This window comes from Pagrus major, chromosome 3 (genome assembly GCF_040436345.1).
Source record: "Pagrus major chromosome 3, Pma_NU_1.0".
Classification (NCBI taxonomy): Eukaryota; Metazoa; Chordata; class Actinopteri; order Spariformes; family Sparidae; genus Pagrus; species Pagrus major.
Window position 1 is genome coordinate 22161895 of NC_133217.1, and position 26007 is coordinate 22187901.

General features: G+C 40.2%; 1 long non-coding RNA gene across 1 annotated transcript; it reads left to right on the forward strand.

The window, feature by feature from the left end:
• The first annotated feature begins 3996 nt into the window (after positions 1-3996).
• On the forward strand, positions 3997-5880 carry LOC140993418 (uncharacterized). Its single transcript, XR_012178664.1, has 3 exons — positions 3997-4212; positions 4733-4832; positions 5719-5880. It is a non-coding gene; the product is annotated as an uncharacterized lncRNA (long non-coding RNA).
• The last annotated feature ends 20127 nt before the right edge of the window (positions 5881-26007 follow it).

Below are 26007 nucleotides of genomic sequence, written 5' to 3' on the forward strand. Positions count from 1 at the left end.
TAGAGAGCTCAGGCTCAGGCTGGTGGCTTTCTGCAGATGAGGTTCAGAGAACTCACAGTAGCGCTGGTGGAGTTCATTAACTCCACTTTTCAGTCCAGTTAGACACTCAATATTGATTTCGGAGTCTCTTCTGTGTTTTAGTGGTTTTTGGGCCAAAAGCATCTCAGATATGTTAAAACAGTATTTGTTCTCCACAGCTAGAGGACATTGTAGAAATCTAATCCCATCAGTACTTTTGCTTTTTAATGTAGGCTATGTGTTTTTTTAACTATTCTGTTATTTCTTCTATTCTCATCATTTCATGCATTTTTTTCTCTATATTTTTCATCTGCAATTTTAATGTTCTGTCCCTATAAGAACACTCTGAAATGCTTAAGGATGTACATCTATTACAGTAACTTGCCATGTCTGATATAAAGCTATGTTATAATATATGAACTTTAAAAGCATTTTTTTCATTCTCAAGAGCAATTTGTAAAATTTGGGCAGAATTTTAGTTCAAAACATTAAAAAAATAATGAACATTATCAACAGAGTGTGAAGAAACAAGAGTGTCGATGGTATGTCAAAGACGTATATGTACTGTGTTGAAGAGATGTCTACTGAAGGTAGCATGCTAACAAGCAAGCCCCGGCCTGTCTAATCTCCTAAAACCACTTCGTACTGCAAGAGGCGAGTTTCTGCTGGGAAATGTATGCCGACAGCAAGTTCAGTAGGTTCTCTTAGCTTTATGCTGTAATTAATTAAAGAAATACTCTTACAAAAAGTCAAGAAAGAACCTTGATCCAAAGTCTTGTAAGGGCAAACTTTAGCATGACTGGCTCCACAGCTAATTGAGCCATGAGCTAATTAGTTAAGAGTAGCTAGCTACAGCCAAGGATAGCTATTAAATATATCAGTTGTCAGTTAATCTGCTGCCCCCTATCCTTTTGGAACTACCTTTGAATCTGTCCATATCCTACAAATTATTACTTTCAAGTTATAGCTTTTGCATACAAAACTAGCATAGACCCAAGAAACTCACAAAAAATTGTTTGAGCAAGTGAGCAAGATTCAGATGAAACTAAAATATGCTGTTTTCTTCTTGAGAGAGAGAGATATGATTGATAAGAATCTAATGTGTGTAAGTTAGGTACAGAGCTTGCATCTAGACACTGTTAGCCTGTTAGATTAAAGACTTGAAGCAGGGGGAAACAGCTACCTTGGCTGTTCATGCTTACCGTATGTCATTTGTTTCATCGCTAAAGTATTAGTAAGGGAGTAAGGGAGTCACGGGCTGTTACTATTTGTTGATTAACAACAGTTAATCCATCCTCTCAGCAGTTCTGTTAAGTATCCCTAGCTACAGCCTGGGTTGCTTATAGAAAGCTAGAGATTTGGTTTCAGTACTTTTTCCAGACAAAATGGTAGCCTATCAAATCTGACAAACTCAAAGACAAAACTTTCAGAAAGCAGCTGCCACTGAACACGCTGCTATTCACCAAGAACCACACTAGTTAATCTGTGCATAAAGGCTTTGTTCACCTTCAACAAAGACAGCTGTCTCCTCCTATTTCCATTCTTTATGCTAAACTAGGCTAATTATTTCCTGAATCTAGCCCTGCACTATAATACACGGACATGAGATTGATATCCATCTGATCATTTCACTCTCTAAGAAAGTGCTTAAAACTATTTCCCATCAAGTGTTTTTTTCAGCACCAGACTGTACAAGTACCAGGAACTTGTATGTTAATAACTGTATGTTAATTTGTTATGTCAAGTATATATATTTCCTGGCAGGAGATTTTATGGAGTTCACCACCCCTTCGCAGGCAGGACAAAAGCTTAATTTCAGATTCAGGATAAAGGCCGGAAGGATGATTGTTTCTTTGACATTCGTTCAGGCCAGAGAGATTTAGACTGACCACACGGCAGAGATTCATTCAGTCTACATTTGACTTATATTAGTCTGATTCAATCATGGATAGCCTACTTCACTGTCAGCACATACACATCAATGATTTTGCCCATCGACCTAGATCTTGAAGCTCAGGTGCCCTGGAAAGACAGTATTAACATACAGACGCTGTACTTAATGAAACATCATGAACTGAGAAGAACACATGTTAAATGGACAGTCTGTAATTTCAACACATGCTAAACCCTGACTGTTGTCACCATATCACAGAGATACACAAAAAACCTCAACATGCAGGCTTGTACCACTTCTACCACAGAAGTGGTTTTGAATTTTTTGCTTGGTGTTTCTGTCTGTCCGTCTTTCTGTCTGTGGACAGATTTTGTCAACATGAAGAGAGTTGCTGATTGGTTAGGACAGGAGAGTTAGCTGATTGGTCCCTGCTACCACTGTCTACTACTACCGCTGTATGTAGAAACAAAGATGCAGAAAACTTAAGCTTGCATTCAGCTTGACTGCAGGATTTATTCTGCTTTCTTAACAAAAGGACATATTTGACAAATTACTTCCTGAGGTAATAAACAAAAATGCTCAGTGTAGCATCAGGTAAGTTACAGTATTGTGATGTGACTGAGGAGGGGCGTGGGCTGGGGAGGTGGAGGAGATGAGAAACAGGTGCGGGGAGAGACCAGGGGTGGTAATTAGAGGAGGGAGACGCTGGGTGCAGAGAAAAAGGAGTTCGGCTGTGTGTGGAGAGGGAGCTTTTTGAGTCTGGCGGCTGGAACTCTTTGGTGGGGAGGGTGTCATTCGTGGCTGGTTAGGGCCACCGGCGATGAAGACAGCCAGAGCAGGGGGTTAGTGGTTCCAGCGATAGGAGGGGAGGCTGGGCGCCTCCTGTAGTATAGTCAGGGCCGGGTTTAGAGAGTGGGAGTCTGCTGCTGCCCTTGCCACCTTCTCAGTTGTAGCGTTTGAGCCTGCTGCTACTCCTGCCGCTCCTTGCCACCGTCTCCGCTGGAGCGTCTCTGCCACCGGACGGACTGATCTGCGCCGTCCAACGAAGCCGTCTTCCCCGGGGAGTTGGACGGCGTCTCAAGCTCAGACCCCGGGGGGGGGTCTCGCCAGACGGCGAGTTGAGTACCCTTTTACTATATTTACTTGTAGGTTATTGTAATGTATTGGACAGTGGGGGCGGGAGCTCAGTCGGGGGACTCACCTGCGCAGCGTAGCGAGGGGGGGCTGCCATTTCTTTGGTGACGTCACGTGAGTTGCAGTGTTAATAGGTCACAGGTTTTGTGGCCGAGCAGAGTGTAGTTGCAGTGCCTCCAGTAGAGGGTGATAGCGTGCTGTGTTATAGTGTGCCTTAAGCTTGCAGTGATTTGTAGTGGGTAATAGTGGGAGCCCTTTTCTCCTGACAGCTAGCGCAGGCTTCTCCTGGCCACAACCCACCCCTCAGTCCCCTATTTTATAATTGTGTCCTATTGTAATAAAGATTATTGTATTTTGTACCCACTGCTCTCTCTGAGTGTTATTGGACGGCTCTGACCTGGTGACAAGTCTGCCATCTTTTGACTGAACCCAACATTCATTACAGTATCTTCAAGTGTGCCAGATATTGCAATATCTTCAGAAAATATACATGTAACCATAGCACCATGAAATAAACAAAATTAATGTCCATATGCGTCCTTGTTCTTCAGCTGCACTTGCATTACATATTGACCAGTAGAACAACACAAAAACAGTTCTCTCTTATTTGGTTACTGCCACTTACATTTTCCACAGCTTAAAGCTGGGGTAGGTAATTCTGTTCAAAAGCATTTTCTATCATATTTGTATAACATTTCTTAACATCCTGACAGCATTCAAAATATGAAATGATTTGAAAAAAAAAAAACAAATGGTCTCTGGCAGCTGTAAAAACTTCATTCAATCAATTTTACCGGCCCGTCAATTTTGTATGGACAGACTACCTGTCAATCAATCTGCCCTTACCTGATCACCCTGCCCACCCTGTGCTGACTCGCACGTGACCGGGTCTATGAAACACACTGCTGGAGCTGTGACAGACTGTTTACGACGAGAATGGCAGAGAAACTACAGCCACACTTCTCATCACCAGCGGTACCTACAGCAGCTTACACTGCTGAACAAAGAAAGAAAAGAAAGACTGAACTCGAGAAGGCTACCAAGAAAGAAGTTAGACAGCGCAAGAAGTAAAACGAGTCAACATCGGAGTGGCTTTTCAGCGATGGCGACAACTGAAGCAGTCGAAGACCCGAACACGGACGCCATGGTAGCTGTGTCTCTGTTGGGTAATGAGCTGGTTTGCTTTGTTGGGGAAATGTATTATTACTCTGCATTATGTGGTCAACGTAGCTAACATTAGCTCCTTATGTTGCTGTCATATGTATTCACCCAACACTAACGTTAGCAGTTTGTAGCTGACGTTAGCTAGCTACCTAGCTAAAATAGCAGACTGCTGCTATTATCCTGCCATATCCACATGTAACGTCACACGCAGGCCAACGTTTACACGTACTGTGGATCTAATCCATGTAGCAGTGTTCACACATGCACTGCTACCCTGGGCTGTTTGGACATTAGCCAGACGAGCTGTATGTGAGGGGCAGACTAATTCTTGTGTGCTACACGTGTGAAAGGCCAGGTCCACTGTTCAGAGGTCCTGGGAAGATCACATATATCTGTGAATGTGGTTTGCATTGTATTTGTGAGCCGATGTTGTTACATGGTACTTATGTGACGTCATTCATATAGACTTTGAACTGGATGTTTTACAAATGTGCTGATGTTGCCTATTTCTGTGTCCTATAGTTATGAGAGGGGCGCATCAACTTCCAGCCTTGAAGCGTCAGTTCACAGCAGAACCATGCCCTGATGTTTCCACTATTTCTGCAGAGTCTCTCTCTGACAGGTGAGTGTAACTTGATGCTGATAGCAACATGGATCAGACCACTGTTATTCATGTAATATGTGTCTTTGATCGATACATTTCATAGACGTGTCCTTCTTTTTATATCATGTTGGTTTGCTTCATGTGCATCAATGTGCTCCTTAGCAGGGATACAATACAAAAAGAAATGGCATCATTCATTAGCTGCACCAGGAAAATGCTTCTAGCACTGGTCCTAGCAGTCACGTGTTAGCCTACTCCTTGAGACTACTGCATATTAGTAAGACATTTTTTAAAAGAAAACAGACTTTGCATTTCAGTTCATGATCTGACTGTCAGCTGACCACAGTAGAATGTGGCAAACAGAATGCACCCAACAATCCCTATAGATAATCGCTTGCCACCCATCACATAAGCTTCCCATCACCCACCTAACTCCAGACTTCATTTGTTTTTACATAGCAACAGTCCTGTGTTGTCTTTGACAGAATCAATTGTTATGCCCCATAAACACATTTAGATGTAACTTTATGTCCTGTAAACACATTTGGTTCTCCATCCTTATCCAGTTTTCTGTAATTATTATAATTTTTGCAGAGATGATGGAACTACTTTTCCAAGTATTCCAAGGTGTAGAACAAAAAGTCCAGCAAGTAGAGCTTGTACACACTACTGTCAAAGTGCATAGAAAAAGTAATAAGAATGTGTAATTATTGGTAAATATGAAATGACTGTAAATGGCACAATTCTGATGTAACAAAGGCTATTTCTGGTTGTTTTCAGGGATATTTGTCACTGCATAAAATGCAACTCAAGTTGTGGTGTTATAATAAATTGAAAGTAATTTCAAGGTCCTTGAAAAGTTGTATTTACTGTCAGATAAGTAATTGTGCTCTTCTTTCTACAGAACAATCACTGCCAAAACAGTAGAGGATTGAGACAGCACTGACATCAACAGCCTAACCTGTTGGCCAACACTGATCTGTGTTTATAATCAGTCAAGAAACCTCTGGATGTCCTGCCTGCATATAGTTGTTTATGCTAATTGTACTGTATATTGTCTAAATGATAAAAGGAATACTATATTTGTAGTGTTATCTATTTACACGTGTTCCAAGAAATGGAATAAATAAGAGTCTTGCCTAATTCAGTTGTTATTATTAGTGCATCACATAAAGTGTAAGAACTGTAATGGGATGGTTGTTTATGCTGGAAGTGTAAATAAAATGCATTTATCATTTTCAAGACTTTATTCAAACAATTTAGAGATAATGCAAAACAAGGAGTAAATACAGAACGACAGAGTTCCAGCACTTGATGTGATTGTTCCAAACGTAGTCCTTGAATTCTGGCCTGTAAAGCAACAGATGAGCCACATGATGAGATATTTTTATGGAACAGAGCTCGACTGTCCTCAGCATACTGTGAACATATACACTTTCAATGGTCAATACTTTAGACATTCCTGGACAAATGTACAGATGTCCCAGTTTATATAAAAAAAATTTGAAGTACCAGCCCTTTATCTTTCTTTACATTTTTCTACTTGCTGTGTTTATTGTTATGCACCAAAACACAAATTCAAATGGTGAAAAACTATTTGGCAAAAAATGTGATTCTGATTACAGCACTTATGTGTCCAAGTTACATGCCTGGTCAATATACTGTACAAACACAAATAGTTGTAGGTGGTGTTTATCAGGAAAAAGCACCAGTAATGTTCTGCTTCAGACGCTGACCTGCTCATGTGCAATCCTTTGAGCTTGAAGATCTTCTACTGGACATATGAACATCTACTCCTTGACCTGTCGCCCTCCCACGTCCACGGCCTCTGCCTACACTTCCTCGGACACTGCTGGTTGTCATCCCGTCGTCCTCTGATGGGATGATGTGTCATCGTCATCAGAGTCAACTATGCTCTCATCGTGGAAGCTCTTACATGCAAAACATGATATCATCATTGTGATGAAGCACCAGCTCCCTCACTATTTGCTTAACCCTTTTTTTGTTCAGAAAGGTGGACATACACTCACACTTTATTTAAATTATAGTTCCAAAATATTATTGATAAAGACAAACAATTGTACTCAGCATTAGAGTTTGAGAAGGGAAGAAGTTTATTTCTCAAAATATATTAAAAGACAGGCTGTAATCAAAGCAATAACCTGTCAGTTTGAGTCCTTTGTGGTGGCCATCTTGTGCTGGTGATGAAAGAGGAAGCGCGCCCTCAACAGTAGCCTTTTTATGTGGTGTATGAGTAGGCGTGTGCTCAGATTTGATGTGGTAGTGGATGTGAGGAAATTTCAGGTAACTAAGATAAATACTGAATGATGTACAAATGATTTGTTTATTTTGAATGTACAGTACTTATCTCAACATGTTGAATAATTAATTTAGATATTGTTGGTATGAGCAAGTTAAGAAAACAATATGTATTTGTTAATTAACCTTGTCAACTCTCCATTGTAGAGATCTGCCCTGATAGGCCAGTTTGAACTGGAAAGGCAGACTCACATGCTATATTATGAGTGGAAGGGGAGAGAATGGACTGTTTTGGTTTTTTTGAAGAGTAGCACCAGAGCTGTCCTGAGCTGTGTGAATGTTTTCTTTGTAACATGATTTTTTTGAGACTATTAATAAAAGTCTGACTATTTTTTTCTGTACAACTCCCTGCCAGCGTGATGTTTTATCTTCCACCATGCTATCCTGCACCTCACCTTACAACAATCATGAGTCCAATACAATATTCACGTTCGTCTGTGAATCACTGAGGGAAACAAAAAATAAAACATGTAGCAGGCCCACCACTAATCTTGATGTTTTAGCTTTGCCATATCTAACGTTACCATAGCCAGCTGCTGCTAGCTAACCAGCAATAAGTTACAACATCAAAATACACTTTCAAAACAATGTCTGAATGATAAAAAAAAAGCTAGCTTGACAGCTATCAGTGCTAGCAATGGCTATGTTGGTTGTTTACATTCAATATGATAATATTAGGTTTTTAATTACAGGTGAATGAGACATGAGGTAGCTACTTGTTAGATGTTGTGATGAAAATGATGCAATGGTACTCTTCTTCCTGCCGCTCATGAGGACTCAGACTCAGACAGCGGTATTTGGCAGTTTTCGGACAGTGTGTGTAGGAGCCATTTTTGTTGTTTTTTATTAAAGAACTACAAAGGCAACGCATTTAATTTAAGCAGGACGCAATCACATCGTCATTTAGGACAAAGGACACAGGTGTATGTGACGACAGGGAAGCCAAGGAGCAATTGTTTTCAACCGCTTGAACACTTGAATGCTTGAACTTTAGATCGAAAATTAATAGAAAGATGTTTGTTTTATTAAAAGAAAGGTTGTTTATTAGAATTTGAAACACCTTTGAATCCACATGCGTTTTGTTTTGGTGCATGCAATCTAATATTTTCATTTATATTCTCGTTTAGCGCAACGCGCCGCACAAACATTCATTGACATTCATCACCATTCATCGACATTCATCAGTCACTCATCCCAACCCAGACCTTCAGTCAACAACAAGTAAGTGCTGCAGAGTTTATGTTTATATATAGGAGGCGTGTTGAAACAAATCCATCCTAGGGCGTCCCTTGGGCTTGAATAGAGGACTGAAAGCCTTGACACAAAGTTGAAAACAGCTCTAAAAGCACATCGGATGGATAAAAAACGATGTTTGTCGGACCTTGCCAAAAGGAACTTTGTTTATATGAATGAAGCGGATTACCAGAATTACAAATAAATGAATCACGAATATTGATGCACGTTTACAAGGGATTTATCTCTGTGGCAATTAATTGAACGGATGAAGCCTTATGTTTGATGACACGATTGAATGCCTTTGTTCACTGCAATACTTTGTTGGGACCGTCCACATGGTTCTGACATCAGATCGGCCCGCGTGTAGCTCAACGCTAAAATGCGGCCTCCTTGCACTAACAAAGCTTGGTAAACAAAGGAAAGTGCACCGACCCTAATGTAGGTGGCGCCTGCTTGTCACAGTCCTCCCAGGTTTGAAAGCTCCCATCTCCCATTGTCTGTGAGCGCACCTGAACGCATCGAAGGAGATAAGTACAGCTGCAGACTCATTTCATAGCAGTCCCAGAGTTACGTGTTGCTGGAAGCATCAGCTTTCACCTACACAACCATTACTCAAAGGGAGCATACAGACGTCTGGATTTTACCCGCCTAGACTGCAGTCTTTCATCTCGCTGGACGAGCCAAAACTGCCTCTTGTTCACCAAACACGCTCCGGACCCAGAAAAGAAGCTGTGCAACCAGCCTCTCTTTACCTGCCTGCAGAAGGAGGAAAACGCCCGCTCTTGCCTGTTTTCTAAATGCCCACATCGACTACGCTGTCTTAACAGCCAACGCAGGACGCTGCAACCGCCTATAATCCACGCGAGGAAGCGAGCTGGATTAAGGAAGACACGACTACAAGTGAGGCTTAATTAGTGTCTGGGCAGATACTATAAGTTAGTGTGTACTGTATGCTTGTAAGCTACATTGTTTGTTTGTGAGTTTGTGGACCGCCGTGTCCCCTTTTATTTGCTGTTAGTTTTACGTCGTACACAACAACACACAAGCTGATTTGAGCACTCTGTGGAGTGGAAGTGTTAGCCTAGCTGCTGCTAAGGGCGTTAGCCCTTTGTCTTTGCCTTCCTCTCTCTCTCTCTCTCTAACTAACCCACATGTATACACACATTAGGGGTTACGTGCGCACACATGTAATCTTATGAGCCACCTGTTGGAGACTTATGGTTGATGACCTCGCTATAACATGAGATACGTGTGTCTCGTGATATCTCCTGGTAATGATTTCAGAGACGGATGCCTCGTGGTAGCACGACTACCTTTGTGTACCAGTAGGTCACTTTCCATCTAAATTCATCTTGCGTGCAATCAAAGTGCACACGAGGCCAACGGCGGTGTTACCATTGCCGTTGTTACCATTGCCGTTGTTCAAATCTTGCGCTTTCATTAATTTGACTACCTTTAGGTGACGTGTATTCACATCCACCATTTTGATGTGGATTCTAGACACATGATTCAGCAAAATCAGCATTTTTGAATTTGTGTCCATGCGTGACTTCTCCAAGTCACGTTTCGGCAATTTTTGCAGTCCTCTCAACGGAACACTCAGTAGCTGTGTCCCAATTCAGGGGCTGCATCCTTCGAAGGACGTGGCCTTCGAAGGCGAGTCCTTCAGAGGGACCTTCGAAGGCCGCGGCAACCGTTGTTAAATGGGACGGTCTAGTCTTTGGAGTATTTCCTGGTTGCGTCACCAGATGTTCCCGTCCTTACCCTTATGTCACGATTTCTGATGCTCAGGCCCGCAAAAGTGAAAATACGAGTAGAGAGTTTGACTGAAAAAAGTTGGAGGTTTTAAGGTCCCTTGAAGTTTAACATATCTGGCGTTGGATGTTCAAATGAGTAAAATGAGTATAAACCCAATACTTACATTTAAATGTCACCATTTGTCACCAAATGTCAAATTTGCGCCACTTGATGTCACCATTTTCTTTCTTTCTTTCTTCTCTTTTGGGACTGAGCAGCAGCACGCAAAGAATCTTGGGATATGGGAGGCCGCGAAGGACAGTAGCGGTGCGTCCTCCAAAAAGAGGGAAAAGAAGGCTGCATTTGTGGGGTGCATTTGGAGGAGCCTTCGAATTGGGACAGCCTTCGCGCGGCGTTGTGTCTGAATTGGGACACAGCCAATGACGTCACCTTCCGAGAGAGTGTGACCGCCATTTTGGCTCTCCGCCATCTTGATTCTTTGACTACGTCCGCCATCTTGGCTCCTCTTTCTTTATCTCTCCAACACACACACACACACACACACACACACATCTATGCTTGTTTATGTGACTTGAGTTTGTCTTAGTTTTAGTTTCATAGTTTAGCTGCTTTAGTTGAGTGATTGATTTTTGTTTATTGTATTATTGATTATTGATCAATTTGCTAACAATAATAAAGTCTATTATATTGTACATAGCAGTTTTCTGTGATTATTTTGTGCATATGTCTTGTGGTATTTATTGGTTGTGATGGTTAGTGCTCAGATTCATTTCCTTCACTGTTCCTTTAATTGTAAATATTTTACAAATATTTACATTTAAAGTGAACCCTTCTTTTGAGACTATTTTTGGTCTGGTTATTGGTCCCTGATTCCAGGGTGGTGCCCCGTTTTAACGATTTGAAAATTAATTTTATTAATTTTTATTTATTTAGAGGACTTCTGGATGTGCTTTGCCGTGTGAGGACATACGTGCAGAGGCTCCGTGTAAAAGTAGTCAAAAATCATTAATATCGCCATATTTCTATCATTTTGGGGGGCTGGACGAATAAGGTTCTGTTTTGGGAGTGAACGAGTGCGCTTTCAGTGCAGTTTAAGACCGAAAATGACTTCTCGATTAACTCGGATGGGTGGAGAGAAGCCGCAGGTGGCTAGCAACCTAGCCTCCTCACCTAGCAAGGGCGATGTTAGTCCAACAAATGCCGACAACGTGCCTCAGTGGGCTAAGGATATGATGTCCGAGATTAAAAAAGGCAATGTTGAGATTATGAAATACAGAGAGGAGACAAAGACTGAGATCGCGAGGTGTAAAGAAGAAATAGAAAAAGGAAGAAAAGAGACGAAGGCCGAGATGGAAAAATGGACGATGGAAGAGTTTGGAAGAAAATACTAAAGCCCAGTTTGAGTTGTTACGTGGGGAAGTGAGACTGGTTGGCGACAAAACTAGCAGTCTGGCTAATAGGATGGATGAAAGGGAAAAAGAGGTGGATGAAATGTTGAATGGTCAGTCTGACTCCATTACCAACATGGGGACAAGACTGAAAGAAATGGAGAAAGAGATACTGAAGCTGAGGGGACGGAGTGAAGATCTCGAAGCGCGATCACGACGCAACAATATACGTGTCGTGGGGATAAGAGAAGGGGCCGAGGCAGGCAAAAAGCCGTCAGACTTTGTGGCTAGCTTACTGAAAGAAAAATTGGGACTAACAGTAACACCGACGCTGGACAGAGCACACCGGACACTCGGCGCGAGACGAGACGGGAACGGAATTCCACCGAGAGCCTTTGTCTTCGTCCTTCGTCGTACCCAGGAGGTAAACAGTAAGCAAGCAGCCTTCACAGAAGCAAGAAGCCTCCTGTGGACCTGCACGGGGGTCAGATATGGGCTGCGATACCCGGCAGCCTTGGTGATTACGCCAGAAGGAGGACTGACGAAAATCTTCGAGAGCCGTGGATTACATCAACAAGAAACTGAGCCCCAGGTGAAGCCTATGGACTGGTTTGAACTTGGCTAAGTAGAAATTTACACATGCCTACACTGTTGAAATGGGATGACTAATGTAGGCAAGATATTGTTGATTAGGCTTGACAATATTGACAAAGTAATATTTGACTTCAGTGTATATTTAGGTGGGAATGTATACATATATTTTGTTTATATAACCTGCATCTCTTTCCAGGAGCTATTGTTGTCCTCCCTCATATTACTGTTTTATTTTGTTCAAGGTTTAAGGGTTGATTGTTCCCCCTTGGCTTTTATTTTATCATTTTACCTTACTCAGGATTTTGTTGTTGAGAGCCCCCCCCTATTTGTTTTTCCCATCAGGTGATTAAGTCAAAGGGGTGATGTTATACTTTTAGGACTAAGGGGGTGATATACACGGAGCCGCACACGGTAGGCTTGGTGTGCAGGAGATGGTGGACCGGTTGGCCACGAGAGAGCTCGTTACAGAGCACTGTGTTTGGGTTAACGTTTATATATGTTATGTGTTTTGTGTTGGCTGTGTCTGTGTCTGTGTGTGTGATGCCCCCCCTTCCTTCCCAGGCCCTCTTTTTTTAACCTTTTTGCTTTTGCTGCCAAATCTTCAAGGTGTGATCCGGATAGTGGGTACCATAGGGGTGCAATGGGGACATTGGGCTGCAGACTCCTGACATGGCATGAAACATGGATGCGAGCAGAATGGATACAAAATTGATGAGCTGGAATGTAAGGGCGGTCAATAAGCCGGCTGAACGGAATAAGGTATTTTCACATTTAAGAGACCACGGAGTAGAGATAGTTTATTGACAGGAGACACATTTGTTGAACAAGGACCACCTCAGGCTCTATGGGGGGGATTTAATCAGATTTATCACTCAAACTTCAATAGTAGGAGTCGGGGAGTGGCCATCCTCATACACAGGAATGTACAATTTGTAGAAACAACTACTATAAAAGATAAACATGGTCGGTATATTATTGTGGTTGGAAAACTATTCAATATGCCAGTAGTGTTGGCAAACGTATATGCACCCAATTGGGATAATGTTAAATTTTTTACGGACTCATTCTCATTATTACCTAATTTGCATACTCATAATCTGATTCTAGGGGGAGACCTGAACTGTGTCCTAGATTCAACTTTGGACTGCTCTAGCCCAACATCCAATGTATTAAGTAAATCAGCACAATGCATTAACTCTTTTTGTAAGGCATATGGTATATCTGATCCGTGGAGATTCATAAACCCAACCTCCAGGCAGTACTCCTTTTACTCCCCACCACATCAGACGTATACTAGAATTGACTATTTCTTATTAGATAATAAACTGACCTCTATAGTAACAGATATAGAATACTCGGGTATAGTAATATCTGACCACAGCCCAGTCATATTGAAACCTTACTTTACGAGTGAAGAATTATTTAGAAAATCTGGAATAGGATAGGGATAGATTAGAGGAACCCCTGACTGCAAGGGAGGTAGAGAATGCGATTCGGAATATGAAGACAGGTAAAGCGCCGGGCCCTGATGGGTTCCCAAGTGAGTTTTATAAAACATTTGCTCCTAAACTGATACTTTTAGACTTTAGACTTTTATTTATCCCACATCAGGGAAATTTACTCGTTACAGCAGCAGGTAGACAGACATTCAATACGTACAGGGGACACAAAACAAGTAGACTTAAAATACTAAAAAGGATTTAAATAAGAGACAGAAAATATAAATGTGTAGAAAAATAAAATAAAAAAGGTATTAACAAGGTATTATTGCACGCGGTAATTGCACAATATGGCGGAGGTAGAAGTGGTAATAGTGCAAGATATGGAGGTGTTTAAGGTGCCTATGGTGCTACGTTAAGAGTTTTTGGTGTTGTACAGTCTGACTGCAGATGGAATGAACGACCTGCGATAGCATTCTGTTTTACACCGTGGGTGGAGCAGTCTGTTACTGAAGGAGCTGCTTAGGGCCCCCACAGTCTCACGTAGCCAGCCCTTTTGACCAGCTTATTGAGTCTCTTCCTGTCCCTCACTGAGCTTCCACAGCCCCAGCAGACCACAGCGTAGAAGATCACTGATGCTACCACAGAGTCATAAAAAGTTTTTAGCAGTGACCTGCACACACCAAAGGACCTCAGTCTCCTCAACAGATGGAGACGACTTTGGCCCTTCTTGTACAGGACATCTGTGTTGTGTGTCCAGTCCAGTTTATTGTTTATGTGAACACCCAGGTATTTGTACTCCTCTATGATCTCAATGTCAAAACCCTGGATGTTCACCGGTGCGGTTTGAAGAGCCTTCATCCTGAAATCGATCACCACCTCCTTTGTCTTACTGGCAATACCCCTGCTCCGTAGAGTATATGGGGAGGTCCTTGATAAAAAAGCTTTGCCCCAAACGATGTCACAGGCTATAATCTCTGTACTCCTTAAGAAAAATAAGGATCCGCTTAAATGTGAATCATACCGTCCAGTGAGTTTACTTGGCTGTGATTATAAGATATTGACCAAAGTATTGGCAGCTAGGATTGAGCCTGTTATAAATAAGATAATACATCCTGACCAGACAGGGTTTGTTGCTGGTAGACAACTTTCCGGTAATCTCTGTCGCCTGTTTAATGTGATGTACACTGCTGAAGGTAACATTGAGCCTGAGATTGTGATCTCCCTAGATGCCCACAAAGCCTTCGATAGAATAGAGTATTTCTATCTGTTCACGGCCCTTGAGAGATTCGGATTTGGTCCTAAATTCCGTTCGTGGATTGAGATAATCTATGCGAACCCCCAGGCTATGGTAAGAACAAACAATATAATATCTGAACCTTTTTCTCTGTTTCTGGGAACCAGGTCTGGGATGCCCCTTGTCACCCCTGCTCTTTGATGTGGCAATTGAACCCTTTGCAATAATGCTGAGGAATGCTGCTGGACTGGGGGGAATACACAGGGGGACGCAAAATCATAAGCTCTCGCTGTATGCTGATGACCTCCTCCTCTTTCTGTCGAATCCTGTTACGAGCATCCCGGTGGCTCTTGGTATTATCGAGGACTTTGGGAGGGTGTCGGGTTATAAAATCAACCTAGAGAAAAGTGTTCTTTTTTAATAAGCAGGCGAGGAGACTATCATTCCAAGCCTATCCTTTCACAACAAATAAGGAAAAAATTCACCTATTTAGGTGTTAATGTAACAAGTAAGTATAAAGATTTATTTAATCATAACTTTAAAGTAACAGCAGGGAAGATAAATTCTGTTAAAATGAATGTAATGCAACGGTTCTTCTATTTGTTCCAGACAATTCCAATTTTCATTCCTAAATCATTTTTTAAAGAACTGAATAAATGTACGTCCACCTTTATTTGGAAAAAAACAGTCCCTCGGATAAGAAGAGAGTTCCTTGAGAGACAGAGAGAGGAGGGAGGCCTGGCCCTACCAATTTATGTGCACTATTATTGGGCTGCTAATATACATAAGCTGTTGTTTTGGGTCTCAAAGTTAGATGATGATGAAACTCCAGTGTGGGTACATATGGAAAGATATGCATCTAGCCCGGTGTCCCTACGCTCCCTGGTCTGCGCTCCTCTGCCCTTAAGCAAACACCTTTGTTTGTTTTCCCTGACCCTTGGGGGAACAGCGTTCAGGGAATGGTATAGAGCTGGGGTGGAATGCGTCAAAAATCTTTTTAAAGATGGTGTATTCATGTCTGCTGCTCAGCTGGAGAAGGAGTATGGAATCCCCTCAAAAACTAATTACTTCAGATACTTTCAGGTTCGAGATTTTGTGAAAAAGACAGTCTCCTCATCCTTCAAGTTACCACAAAGTGGATGGATAGATGGCTTCTGGACATGAATCCAACTCATAAAGGGATGGTTTCCATGCTCTATGTGAGTATCCAGAAGGTGGCTTCCCCATCCCTTGATTACATTAAAAGTAAATGGAGGAAGAGTTAGAGTTGGACATATTGGATGTTGATTGGAGATGGGCAGTGGAGCTAATACACTCTTCTTCTGTATGTGTTAGACACGGATTGATACAGTTTAAGGTGTTACACAGACTTCATTTATCAAGGGACAAACTGGCAAGAATTTATCAGGGGGCTGATCCGACTTGCCCTTAAATTAGAGCATCTTAGATTTGCTTTGCAGGGCAACACTAAGAGATACTTCAAGGTCTGGCAGCCTTTTAGACAGACAGAGACAGAGAGATATTTATATATAGAGATATATATATGTTTGAGTGAGACAGAGAGCACATGTATGCATACAGAAGGGGGCGGGGCTGTAGACTGAATGGGAGTGAAAGACACTTTACGTCATGAAATGTTAGAAATATATCACTATATATGTGTGTGTGTGTGTGTGTGTGTGTGTGTGTGTATGTGTATGTATATATATATATATATATATAGAGAGAGAGAGAGAGAGATATCTCTATATAGATTTATATAGAGAGATGTATATATCTATATATAAAGATATACAGATCTTTTTCTCTCTCTCTTTATATATAGAGATATATCTCTTCATATAGAGATATAGAGAGCGATATATATCTCTATTTATTAAAGAGATGTATATCTTTATATAGAGATATATAGAGCAATATATATCTCCATTTATAGAGATATATATCTCTTTTTAAAGAGATGTATATCTCTATTTATAGAGATATACATCTCTTTTTAAAGAGATGTATATCTCTGTATATAGTTAATGCAGACAATCTGCCTGACTTCAGGGTGAAAAAGAGTCTTCATAAACAGTACTGTATTCAGCCACACACAACTCTGGTTGAAAAGTAATTTTAATTTCAACACTCATGTTTAGATCTAGGCACAGAGTCACAGAACAGCACACTGTGTGTGCACTTGTGTTTGAGTGAGACAGAGAGCACATGTACACATACATGGGGGGGGGGGGGGGGGGGGGGGGGATGTAGACTGAATGGGAGTGAAAGACACTTTACATCATGAAACGTTAGAGATATATCTCTCTATATATCTCTATATACTGTACTATCTCTCTCTCTCTCTCTCTCTCTCTTTCTCTCTCTCTCTCTCAATTCAATTCAATTCAATTCAAAGGGGCTTTATTGGCATGAAAGTTTTACAACAATGTTGCCAAAGCATCAAAACACAACTTGTCCAAACATTCGGACAGAACATAACAAATAACAACACAAACACAACACCAAGATTGATTTACATTAATTATATATACAGTATATACAGTGTATATTGTGAAAAGGGCTAGTGCGGCGGCCAGGATGCGAACCAGCGTCCCATGGTTTAAAATGCAACATTTAACATTGTACTAAACCACTCAACTATCGTAACATTCCTATGCTGTTGTGAGTATTTATACTAGGTATATAACATATATCCGCTGATATTAAATTGAAAAAAATCTAAACTACGATAATTCTTTTTAGGATTCCTTAAGATTAATTATACATAAATATGCTGGCGTCTTAAATAGGTGACGATTCAAATAGCTGGCTAATATGGTAAATTGGTGTATTTTGAGAGAAGCAGTTTTACAAACAGACCATATACCCGCCCCTACAGAGCACTCAAAAAAAGTGCGAAGGAACGCACCCAAGGCGGTATCTGTCATTTGATTGGTCCACACTCTAGCTGTGTCCCTATTGGCTGGTGAAACACAATATTTTAAGTGCAGGGAGGGACAGCCTTGAGTCTGAGCAGACTCCTCAACCGGAGAGGAGGTGCTCCGCCGTCCGCCAGAAAGCTGCATGCATCCTTACCTGTTCACCCCACGTTTCATGTCTCCCAACTCAAGCCTGTGTCCTCCATTGGACAACCGCTTGAACACTTGAACACTTGAACTTTAGATCGAAATTAATAGAAAGAAAATCTATATAGAGATATATCTCTTTATATAGATATATATATATATATTTCTATATAGAGATATCAAATTTAAATTCAAATTCAAAGGGGCTTTATTGGCATGAAAGTTTAACAGCAATGTTGCCAAAGCAACATTTTGAATTGAATTTGAATTTGAGAGAGAGACAGAGACAGAGATATTTATATATAGAGATATATATATATATGTTTGAGTGAGACAGAGAGCACATGTATGCGTTAGAGATATATCACTATATATGTGTGTGTGTGTATATATATATATATATATATGTATATATATATATATATATATATATATATATGTATATATATATATATATATATATACATATATATATAGAGAGAGAGCGAGAGATATCTATATAGATATATATAGAGAGAGATGTATATATCTATATATAGAGATATACAGATCTTTTTATATATAGAGATATATCTCTTCATATAGAGATATAGAGAGCGATATATATCTCTATTTATTAAAGAGATGTATATCTTTATATAGATCTATATAGAGCAATATATATCTCTATAGAGATATATATCTCTTTTTAAAGAGATGTATATCTCTATTTATAGAGATATACATCTCTTTTTAAAGAGATGTATATCTCTGTATATAGTTAATGCAGACAGTCTCCCAACTCAAGCCTGTGTCCTCCATTGGACAACCGCTTGAACACTTGAACACTTGAACTTTAGATCGAAATTAATAGAAAGAAAATCTATATAGAGATATATCTCTTTATATAGAGATATATATATATATTTCTATATAGAGATATCAAATTTAAATTCAAATTCAAAGGGGCTTTATTGGCATGAAAGTTTAACAGCAATGTTGCCAAAGCAACATTTTGAATTGAATTTGAATTTGAGAGAGAGACAGAGACAGAGAGATATTTATATATAGAGATATATATATATATGTTTGAGTGAGACAGAGAGCACATGTATGCGTTAGAGATATATCACTATATATGTGTGTGTGTGTGTATATATATATATATATATATATATGTATATATATATATATATATATATATATATGTATATATATATATATATGTATATATATATATATATATATATATATATGTATATATATATATATATATATATATATACATATATATAGAGAGAGAGAGCGAGAGATATCTATATAGATATATATAGAGAGAGATGTATATATCTATATATAGAGATATACAGATCTTTTTATATATAGAGATATATCTCTTCATATAGAGATATAGAGAGCGATATATATCTCTATTTATTAAAGAGATGTATATCTTTATATAGATCTATATAGAGCAATATATATCTCTATAGAGATATATATCTCTTTTTAAAGAGATGTATATCTCTATTTATAGAGATATACATCTCTTTTTAAAGAGATGTATATCTCTGTATATAGTTAATGCAGACAATCTGCCTGACTTCAGGGTGAAAAAGAGTCTTCATAAACAGTACTGTATTCAGCCACACACAACTCTGGTTGAAAAGTAATTTTAATTTCAACACTCATGTTTAGATCTAGGCACAGAGTCACAGAACAGCACACTGTGTGTGCACTTGTGTTTGAGTGAGACAGAGAGCACATGTACACATACATGGGGGGGGGATGTAGACTGAATGGGAGTGAAAGACACTTTACATCATGAAACGTTAGAGATATATCTCTCTATATATCTCTATATACTGTACTATCTCTCTCTCTCTCTCTCTCTCTCTCTCTCTCTCTCTCTCTCTCTCTCTCTCAATTCAATTCAATTCAATTCAATTCAACTCAAAGGGGCTTTATTGGCATGAAAGTTTTACAACAATGTTGCCAAAGCATCAAAACACAACTTGTCCAAACATTCAGACAGAACATAACAAATAACAACACAAACACAACACCAAGATTGATTTACATTAATTATATATACAGTATATACAGTGTGTGTGTGCCTGTGTGTGTGTGTGTGTGTGTGTGTGTGTGTGTGTGTGTGTGTGTGTGTGTGTGTGTCGGTCATTCACTGTCCCTCAGGTTGTGGCATGTTGACACATATTGGGCAGCAAGATATGCCCTGTCTCCTTCTCCCAGGAGTATTTTTAATTTTGATATGTCGTTCAGCTCTTTGAAATCTGAGATTACCGAATTAAACTTGTTAAAATAAATGTTCCTGGTTTCGTTGAATGTTTTACATTGTAGGAGAAAGTGCATCTCTGTCTCAGCCTCACCTGTCGAGCAGTGACCACATGTTGTGTTTTCTTTTGGTTGCCATGATTGTTTGTGTCTTCCTGTTTGGATTGTCAGTTTGCGGTCACTGAGCCTGTACTTGGTGAGGATCTGTCTCTGCTTTCTATCTCTGACAGTAGAGAGATATTCTGCTAATTCATAATCTCTTTTTAGGGCTAGATAACATTCTAATCTACTTTGGCTTTTAGTTTCCTCTTTCCAATGTTCCAGGTAGGTTTCTTTACATTGTGTTATAATTTGCTTTACTCTGATTGGTGTTTGGAGAGCAGTGTTGTTGTGAGGCTGGTCAGACTGTGTCTGAGAGGGGGCAGTTAGCCTCAGTACCAACTGACATAGGGGACTCTTTTCTGGGCTCAGCTCTTGGGTTTGGAGGGCTTTGGAGTGGAGTGTGTCTCGGGGGCTGGATTTCAGGTGGTTAAAAAAAGTTGAGCGTTCTCTTTTGAATGTTAATTATCAGTGGGTATCTGCCTAATTCTGCCCTACATGCATTTGTTGGTGTGTTTCTGTGTACGTGTAAAATGTGTCTGCAGAATTCTGCATGTAAAGACTCTGTTGGATGTTTGTCCCAGTGGGTATAGCTCTGATGACTGAGTGGACCCCAGACTTCACTACCGTACAGCGCAATGGGCTGGATGACACTATCAAATATTTTAAGCCAGATTTTGACTGGAATTTGGAAATTCTAAAATTTTCTCTTAATTGCATGTAGGGCTCTTCCAGCTATTTTTTTTAGTGCATTCACTGCCATGTTGAAACTCCCTGATGCTGTAATGGTTATACCAAGGTAGGTATAACTCATACTATGTTCAATGATATGATTATTTATGGTAAATTGGTGTTTGTTCTCCTGACATCTGGGGCGTTTTTGAAAGATCATGACATTATTTTTCTTCATATTTACTGCCAGGGCCCAGTTCTGACAGTACTTTTCTACTATGTCCAGCTGTTGCTGTAGTCCTTGTTCAGTAGGAGACAGTAGAACAAGGTCATCAGCATAAAACAGAGACTTCACCTCTCTATCTTGGAGGGAGAGGCCAGGAGCAGCACATTGATCCAACAGCAAGTTCATTTATATACATGTTAAATAAAGTCGTACTTAAATTGCAACCCTGGCGTACACCTCTTCTCTGGGTGAAGAATTCAGTTTGTTTGTCTCCAATTTTAACAGCACACATATTTTCCAAATACATTGATTTAACCAGATCATACATTTTGCCCCCTATACCACAGTGTAGAAGCCTGTAATAGAGCCCTTCATGCCAAATAGTCGAAAGCTTTCTTGAAATCAATGAAACAAGTGAATATCTTACCATTTGTTGTTTGGTGTACATGTTTGTATATATATATATATATATATATATGTATATATATATATATATATATATATATATATATACACCAATCAGCCACAACATTAAAACCACTGACAGGTGATGTGAATCACATTGATTATCTCAGCACAATGCAATGTTCTGCAGGGAAACCTTGGGTGCTGGCATTCATGTGAATGCCACTTGACACGCACCACCCATACAAACACTGACCAAGTACACCCCCTCATCACAACAACACTGGCCCCCCAGCAAGACAATGTGCCCTAACACACTGCAAACACTGCTCAGGAACTGCTCGAGGAACACAATAAAGGGCCCAAGGTGTTGACCGGCCTCTAAATTCCCCAGATCCCAATCTGATCGAGCATCTGTAAGACGTGCTGGAGCAGGTCTGATCCATGTAGGCCCCACCCCCCAACACTCAGGACCCAGAGGATCCACTACAAAACACCCTGGTGCCAGACACCACAGGACACCCTCAGAGGTCTTAAAGCTGGGGTCGGTAAGTTGGAAAAACTGTCGAGTCCAGGTTAGATTTTGAAAGTATCCAGCCAGTAAACCCCGCCCCCTGCACTCAGGCCTCTCTCCAAAGCCACTCCCCCCCAAACCATGAACGCGCACCGTCCGACAACTGCCGAATACCGCCATCGGAGTCCGAGCCCTCACGAGTGATGTGAAGAAGAGTACCAGTGCATTGTTTACGTTCAATTTGATAATATTAGGTGTTTACTTACAGGTGAATGAGACATGACGTAGCTACTTGTTGTTAGATGTTGTGATGAAAACAACCAACATTGCCATTGCTAGCACTGATAGCTGTCAAGCTAGCTTTTTTTTTTAGCTTTCAGACATTGGTTTGAAAGTGTATTTTCATGTTGTAACTCATTGGTGGTTATCTAACAGCAGCTGTCTATGGTAATATTAGATATGGAAAAGCTAAAACATCAAGATTAGTGGTGGGCCTCCTACATGTTTTATTTTTTTGTTTCCCTCAGTGATTCACAGACAAACGTGAATATTGTATTGAACTCGTGATGATATGATGTTAGAGCTTCCACGATGAGAGCATCGTTGACTCCGATGACGAAGACACGCCAGAGCGAAGCACATCATCCCGTCAGAGGAGGACATGAGTGGAGGCAGAGGCCGTGGATGTGGGAGGGCGACAGGTCGAGAAGCGGGTGTTCATAGGTCGAGTAGAAGATCTTCAAGCTCAAAGGATTGCACATGAGCAGGTCAGCATCTAAAGTAGAACATTACTGGTGCTTTTTTTCTGATAAACACCACCTACAACTATTTGTGTTTGTACAGTATATTGACCAGGCATGTAACTTGGACACATGTGCCCTAATCAGAATCACATTTTTTGCCAAGTAGTTGTTCACCATTTGAATTTGTGTTTTGGTGCAAACAATAAACACAGTAAGTAGAAAAATGTAAAGATAAAGGGCTGGTACTTCAAATTTTTTTTATATAAACTGGGACATCTGTACATTTGTCCAGGAATGTCTAAAGTATTGACCATTGAAAGTGTATATGTTCACAGTATGCTGAGGACAGTCGAGCTCTGTTCCATAAAAATATCTAATCATGTTGCTCATCTGTTGCTTTACAGGCCAGAATTCAAGGACTACGTTTGGAGCAATCACATCAAGTGCTGAACTCTGCCTGACACCTATTTATTTCTCATTCTGTATTTACTCCTTGTTTTGCATTATCTCTAAATTGTTTGAATAAAGTCTTGAAAATGATAAATGCATTTTATTTACACTTCCAGCATAAACAACCATCCCATTACAGTTCTTACACTTTACGTGATGCACTAATAATAACAACTGAATTAGGCAAGACTTATTTATTCCATTTCTTGGAACACGTGTAAATAGATAACACTACAAATATAGTATTCCTTTTATCGTTTAGACAATATACAGTACAATTAGCATAAACAACTATATACAGGAAGGACGTCCAGAGGTTTCTGGACTGGTTAGCCTGCTGATGTCGGTGCTGTCTTAATCCTCTACTGTTTTGGCAGTGATTGTCCTGTAAAATGAATAGCACAATTACTTATCTGACAGTTAATGCAGCTTTTCAAGGACCTTGAAATTACTTTCAATTTATTATAACACTACAACTTGAGTTGCATTTTATGCAGTGACAAATATTCCTGAAAACAACCAGAAATAGTCTGTTACATCAGAATTACACCATTTACAGTCATTTCATATTTCCCAATTCTACTTTTTGGGGGGTTAGCAAAATGTCACTTTCAGAGTAATTGACATAGTTTCACGTTCTCATTATTTTTTCAATGCATTTTGACAGTAGTGTGTACAAGCTCTACTTGCTGGACTTTTTGTTGTACACCTTGGAGTACTTGGCCTAAGAGAAAGGAGTATCATCATCATTTAAATAAAATAAATACATAAAATAGAAAAATAAATAAATAAAATAGCTTAATATAAATAAATAAATAGGTTAAACAAAGTAAATAAAGTGAAAAAAGAGCGTTGGTGATATAAAATATGAGATAAAATAAAATTGGCAAGCAAACAAAAAATAAAATAAAGACACTGAAGGTACATAAAACATTGCAAAAAGGTAATGATAAAAGTAAATGGAAGAGGGAAATAGTGAAGAAGAAGTAATTGCATCAGAGCATTACAGTCTCAAAAGAGACACAGGGAATACGAACACATGTTTGGCTTGAGAGAACATATAAAGATCAAGAAGGAATAGAACAGTGGCAAGACGCACCACTGATCAATTTAATGCTTTGGCAAATCACAAAGTTTATTAATTTGGAATGAGTAAAAGAGGAATTTCCAGAGATACCATTGGAACAAGTGCTATGCTGGTTTTGGAGATATGAGGTTTTGGGTTTGGTGTTGGAGCAACTGTGCAGAAATCCCAACGCAGTGACCACAATTCGACTACACAGGGAGGTTGTGACTTCACAATTGCGTCTCTCTGTTGTTCCAAGGTAAGTTGAGTGGGAAACAGGTAAATTTTGCTGTATTACCAAGGTCCCAGAGGAAGATGGGACGGATAGATTAGAGTACAATCCTTGGAGGGAAGAAATATACAAATCAGGTGTCATAGCTAAGAAGAAAATTGTGTTGATACGAACAAAAGACTCAGCCAGAAAAACGATCCGCCAGAAATCCCTAGAGCACTGGCTAGCAGTGCTAGACAAGGCTACATAGGGGCTGGACAGGGAAAAAAAGACAGGAGGGAGACAGCACCAGTGGAGTTAATACTGCAACAACAACCTGGTCGCAAGAAGCAAATCCAATATTGCATGAAAAAAACTGCATAGAAGAACAACTGGAAAATTTCGTTGGGCTGATGGCGCCTTCAATGTGGCGTGCTGTGACAAAGTTGAGAATGAAATGGAAGCCAGAAATACGATATGAGATTAACAAACAAGCAAAGGAGAGGAAAAGAGCTGGGCTTGTGATCAACCAGGCCATTGCCAAAGGGATTGCCCAAACTGGCAATAGGGGTGCTGTCGGCATGTTCGTTTGTTTGAGTGAAGACATACAACGACGTAACCGACGCAACGACGATGTAACCCATCACCCAGAAAAAGGAAGATATCCACTTTACAATAACAGTTATATTTTGCTGTTTAGGTGCTGTAACTTCTCATTGGTCAAAAAGGTGAGGAGGCCGTGGTTTAGACTTGGCTCTCCTGTCGTTGGTGCACAGGCTGATCCCTTGGCAACACAATTCCTCCAATCCATGAAGACATCGCCCTGTGGAAAGACCTCCCTCTTCCTGTTCTCTTCCTGTCTCATCCTGCACTGCTCTGCACTACTTTGAGTTCCTCTAAGGCACACTTTGCTATCATTCTACAGACAGATACCTCTCATTACAAGGTCATCATGTGCAGGCAACTTTGTTACAGAGACAAAGGCAGCTGTGTTCTCTTTCTTATCCTGGCTTGTTTCTCCAATGTCTTAACCCTTCATAACATGGGGTCAATGCTTGTATCAATCTCATCAATCAACAGGATAAGTACAGCTCTATATGGGGACATCATTAAGTGAACATGTGAAGTAGCATATGACTGGTGGAGAAAATCTATATACAAATCAGGTGTCATAGCTAAGAAGATAATTGTGTTGATATGAACAAAAGACTCAGCCAGAAAAACGATCAGCCAGAAATCCCTAGAGCACTGGCTAGCAGTGAGCGGGAGGTAATGTCACCAGTCATTTCATCACAGCCAGATGACGAACACATCATACCAGTTCTGATCCAAGAACAAGAACACTCTTTCATGGTGGATACAGGTGCCACGTACATACATTGGGAAAGATGGCTCCAGACTCTCTCTCTCAAATTCATCTATAAAGATGATAGGCTTCTCTGGGGGAATCACAGATAATACCCCTCACACAAGCCCGTCCCAATGCTGATCACT